Here is a 6,163-nt window from a genome sequence, read left to right as displayed (position 1 = left end):
TCATACACTTAAATATAAAATTTAATATATATATATATATATATATATATATATATATATATATATATATATATATATATATATATATATATATATATATATATATATATATATATATACATATATATATATATATATATATATATATATATATATATATATATATATATATACATATATATATATATATATATATATATATATATATATATTTTTTTTTTTTTTTTTTTTTTTTTTGCGCTTTCTTAATGTTTTTACACCAGTGGGCCCAATTTTTTTTATCTCGCCTAGGGTCCCTCAACCCTATAGGCCAGCTCTCGTTTTTGCTTACACTGAAAAACCATGGAAATGTAACACATTAACACATTGGGATGGAAAAAAACAACGTGAATAAGCCCTTACTGTAAATAACCGTAATTAGCCATAACATACAGTTTAAACACATTAGTTCACGAGTTGTTAAGAATTAGTTCATAAAAATGTGCCCCTCCAAGTAAAGTCATGACCTAATAGTTGCACTTTTAGGGTGTTTTCACACCTGCCTCAATTTAGTTTTGTTTGATAAGAATTTACGTTAAGAAAACATTTTGTTTTTTACACTTTACCTTAATTTTGGCAGGTCGCAGAAAAAAATGGAGTTGTTTACTCTCGTATGTTGTGCACTTGAGTTTGCTGCGCGTTAATTCCGACCAGTCAAAATGCAGTTCAGGAAATTCATGTGATTGGATGTTGTCACATGACTGCTTTTTGATTAGTTTCAACTGGTCGGTTCAGAGCAGTCGGTCTGGTGTGAAACTGAACCAAAGTGACTGAAAAATGCGACAACGCTTTAGCTTTTGGTAACACTTGGTGTAGTATTAGTAGACTGCCTGCTTAATATCTGCTGATGCTGCTCCTTTAACACATTTAACTGACTATAAGTCACTTTGCAAGTACATGTCAACTTACACTAACCCCAATCTAACAGTCTACTAATAATCTAACGAGAATTAGTTGGCATGTAGATGCAGTGTAACTTAAATCAACAAACGGACCATCAAAATAAAGTGTGACCCCGTTTTTTAACCTTGGACCAGAAGAGCAGCACTCATAATAATATTTGAAGAGTTTAGATGCCAAAGCCTCTAAAAGCCATTTGATATTTTCTCCTGAAATTATCGTGTTCCTCAGACTCCTGTACGTAGGCTCAGCAATTTTACTTTAATAGTTACAAATAAGTTCTTTCCATTGCCTTTCAAATGAAATAACTGAACATAAACATGGGAGTGGCTGAGAAAAATACTCATTTTAGGACAACATTTCAGATGGCATTTAGAAGTTTTGGCATCTAACCTCTTCATTTAGACTTCACAACTAAGATCGATGCATTCTGATTGCATATAACATTTCCATCCATTTGGATTCTAAACAATAAACACAACTGAACCAATAAACGTTGTGTGATTTGATATTTGTAAGTTAAACATAAATTTAACAAATGAGGTTTATCTAATAATATAAATAAATCCAATGTGTTTGAAATGCTTCTTAAATATTTAAGGGAGCGTCATTTTTGCAGCAGATTATTAAGTAAACCAATCTCACAGAATTGAACTAATTGGATCTGCCTTTTTCCACCGCTTCGATACCATATTTACATCCTTTACCTAATAAATCATCAGATTTAGATATCTGTAACACACATCTTAAACCTCATTCAATCATTCATTTTCTCTTCGGCTTAGTCCCTTTATTAAACTGGGGTCGCCACAGGGGAATGAACCGTCAACTTATCCAGCATGTTTTACGCAGCGAATACACTTCCAGCCATGACTGGGAAACATACATACACACTCATTCACACACATACACTACGGACAATTTTAGCTTTCCCAATTTATCAATACCACATGTCTTTGGACATGAAACCGGAGCACCCGGAGGAAACACACGCGAACACGGGGAGAACTTGCAAACTCCATACAGAAATGCCAACTGACCCAGCCAAGGCTTGAACAAGCGACTTTTTTGCTGTGACGCGGCAGAGCTACCCACTGTGTCACTGCATCGCCACAACTTAAACTGATAAATTAAATAACATCTAAAGTTTACAAACAGTTAATGATAAACGTTATTGCAACACAATCTCACGGCAGTTCAGAACTTTTTCATTTAGTGGCTAACTCGTTTGAATTCGTACCATCTAATTCCTACAATTTAGCACTATTTGCTCACCCCCCAATGACAGTTGGGTTCAGGGGTGGGGTTTGGGTGCCACACCTCCTTTTTAAAATCGTACAATTTCGTATGACTGAACTCGTATAAATTCGTACACTGAAAAAAGTATTGCATGCAGAACTGTTGCAAACAATGTTTGTGTTGAATTTAAACAAACAAATTAAGTTTAGTAATGTTCAACTTAATTTGTTTGCTTAAATTCAGCCCAAATAAATTGTTTACCACCTCTTAACATAAAGAAATTGAGTAAATCCAAGGAATCGTCTTTGAATAATTTTTTTTCAGTGTACGAATTAGCCACTAAACTGACAAAACGTAAAATACTTATGTTTTCTCGTGAGATCAGGCTGGTTATTTTGATTAATCTTTTTAAGTGTGTGTAAGCACTCTTATTAATGAGTATTCTTTCTTATAGGGCGAGTTACATTTAGCTTAAACTAAAGTATTAATTAATACATTAATTAAGCATGTACTGACTTGTAAATATGGTCATTATTAGGCCCACACGAAATCCACAGAGTTTTTTTTGCCAATAATTGAGTCTATTTATTTACTTGTGTAAACTTATATTTATTCAGTTGTTTAATTAATTTCAGTAGTATTACTGACTAATATGAACAAGTTCTTATAATTTATTTTCAATACACTCTGTAAAGTAATGTGTTCTGTCTTTTAGCAGAGATGTTATATGAAAGACTTGCTTAGTTTACCAAATAAGTGGATTTAATTGGATTAGCATTGTAAACAATAAATAATTAAGGTTATTAATTTAATGTAAATAAGTTCATTTTTTATTTCATATATTGCATTTGTAGTTATGATACTCCCAAAATCATAAACCCGCAGATTCTTTACCAAATTCTGCACTGAAATAGCAAAAAATGTGTGCAGATTCTGTCTGGCCCTGGTCATTATTCACACATTATGGCCCAGTTTCACAAACAGGGCTTAGATTAAGCCAGGACTAAGCCTTAGTTAAATTAGGCTATTTAGGCCACATTGATTAAAATGGCCTTAGAAAAATATATTACTGGTGTGCACCTGGAGACAAAAAAAAGTATGCTGATGTAGTTCAAGACATCTCACAAGTTATTTTGAGTTGAGACAGCTCAAACATGCAGTTTAATCTTGACTCGCCTTAAACCTTGTTTGTGGAACAGGGGGTAGATCTGGATTAGCGCATGCCAACTCATCATTAATTCACAATAGTAGTGTTTAGTTTACACACAGTGCTCAGCATATACGAGTACACCCCACAAATCTCTCATTTAAATGAATATGTTTTATAGCTTTACAATGCTATATTTGTCCATATACATTAGATTAGTCAGCGCTGAAGCCAAATCTGGAGCTCATCTAACAAAATAACTTAATTAAGGGTTAAAAATTTGTAGCCCAAATTTATATGTTCAGGAAAAATATTAAATAAATTTTTAAAAATAGCAAAAATTATGAGAAACAAATATATATATATATATATATATATATATATATATATATATATATATATATATATATATATATATATATATATATATATATATATATATATATACAATTCTGTTGAAATGTTGAAGTTTGTAATTTATTTTTGCAATATTTTGCATGAATTTAAATGTATTATCTTTCCATTTTTAATGGTTTTCTTTGACTAAAATATGATTTAATCACATAATAATAGTTTTTATTATATTATATTAATTTTATTATATATATATATATATATATATATATATATATATATATATATATATATATATATATATATATATATATATATATATATATATATATATATATATATATATATAAAATATATCTATTTAATAAATCTGTTTTGTTTAAATGCACCAAATATATGAAGATTTCAGATGCAAAACCCTGAAAATTTCCTCTAAAATGAGCATTTTTATCAGGCACCTGAGTTTCTGTTCAGTAATATCACTTTTTATGGCAAGGAATAAGTCCTTTTCCTCTTCTTTAAAGTGAAATATCTTAACATAAACAAAGGAGGTTGAGAAAAATATTAAACTTATATGGAAATTTCAGACGGCACTTTGAGGTTTTTGCATCTGAACTCATCATATATTCACTGAGAAATAGAAACAAATATTCCTTTTCAAAATGGGGTGTGCTCATATATGCTGAGCACTGTATTTGTACATCATTATTCATGCACTGTTATTGTAAAGCGATACTGAAATCATCTCTAATAATGAAGGAATCCTGCTGGCAAACATCTAACGCTTTTAGTGGCAAACCGCGTCATGCTTCTGCTTTACCAGTGTTTGAAACTGCGACTATCTCCTGGATGGATCGAGGTGCTTTATTAGCTCTAGAGTTGCTTTTATAAACTGATTGTAATAGAAACGCCTGCGATATTTAGATGTCATTTCAAATGTTTGTAATGTTTTTATCAGACTGATTTCTAGTGTTTTTAGCATTTGAATAAAGAACAATATGGAGTGTGTGTCTCAGGAGAGAGCGCGTAAAGAGTTTGACACTCTTAATAGTGGATACGTTATTATAATACGAAACATATTCCAGTGTTTTTTCCTCCTGATATTTTTTGTGTGTGTGTGTATATTTGTTTGTATGAATTATTATATAATGTGATTAGAAATTAATGTTGAGAAATGTTTGAGGAACAAGGTGACAGGCAATCCATTTGTAAAAATGAACAAATTTGTATAAGCTTTATACTTTATAGATCTGTCAATATTGTTATTTGTAGTATTAATAGATTCTAAAATAAATCTATATACAATTGCGAAGGTTTTGCAAAGCTCAAGTGTCAGATTCAATCTTTCCATCTCTCCTTGTGTGTATTTAACAGTTCATATGCAAATGAGTTTATATTGATGACTGTCAACCATATTTGCATAGCCTATAGCAGGGGTGGCCAACCCTGTTCCTGGAGAGCCCCCTTCCTACCTATATCAAACACACCTGAACCAATTAATTAGGACCTGAACACCACGTGATAATTACAGGCAGGTGTGTTTGATATGGGTAGCAACTGAAATCTGCAGGAAGGTGGCTCTTCAGGAACAGGGTTGGCCACCCCTGGCCTACAATATGCATTTGTTTCTGGCATATTTATTCTTTTATTTTCCTTCAGCTTAGTCCCTTATTTGTTAGCTAACTAATCCAGTATATGTTTAACGCAGCAGATGTCCTTCCAGCCGCAACCCAGTACTGGGAAACAACCATACACTTGTAGGGTCCAGCCAGTTAGTCCATTGACGGTGTCTTTCCAGTGCACAATGTTGATTTAGGGTTAGCCTAGGCTGGTCTTAGCTGGTTAGGCTGGGAGATGACCAGTTAAAACCAGCTTGACAGGCCTATTCAGGCTGGGAGCCCAGCCAAAACCAGCTATATCCATCTTAAACCAGGCTGGTCAAGCTGGTCATCTTCCAGCCCGACCAGGCTGGAAATGGCTGGAAACAAGCCTGGAAATGGCCAAAACCCCTCTAAAACCAGCCTGACTTCAAATATATACATATGGGCTGATCTGGATAACAGAATGACGCCCAACATTTTAGAAACTTTCCCTTAAGAAAATCCAAGAATACCCTCAAGGAAAGCGGTGTGTGAATAACAAAAGGCATTTGCATTTAGTGGAAGAGTTTCTGCCTATAGGAAAGGCACACCCTTCACAGTGGTTCAAAAGATACCTGAAGTTATACATCTATTGTTTTGATTGTGTCTATTTGTGAGGGAAATGAGATCACTGTACCAGTCGCATTTCCAATGATATCAAACATGATAGATAAAAGTCACTTTGGTTGATTTAGAACAGGGGTGGGCAAACTCGGTCCTGGAGGGCCCTTGTCCTGCACAGTTTAGCTCCAACCCTAATCAAACACACCTGCTTATAGATTTCTTGTGATCTTAAAGACACTGATTAGCATGTTCAGGTGTGTTTGACTAGTGTTGGAACAAA

This window comes from Danio rerio, chromosome 16 (assembly GCF_049306965.1).
Source record: "Danio rerio strain Tuebingen ecotype United States chromosome 16, GRCz12tu, whole genome shotgun sequence".
NCBI classification, from domain to species: Eukaryota; Metazoa; Chordata; class Actinopteri; order Cypriniformes; family Danionidae; genus Danio; species Danio rerio.
Note: the sequence above shows the minus strand (reverse complement) of the source record.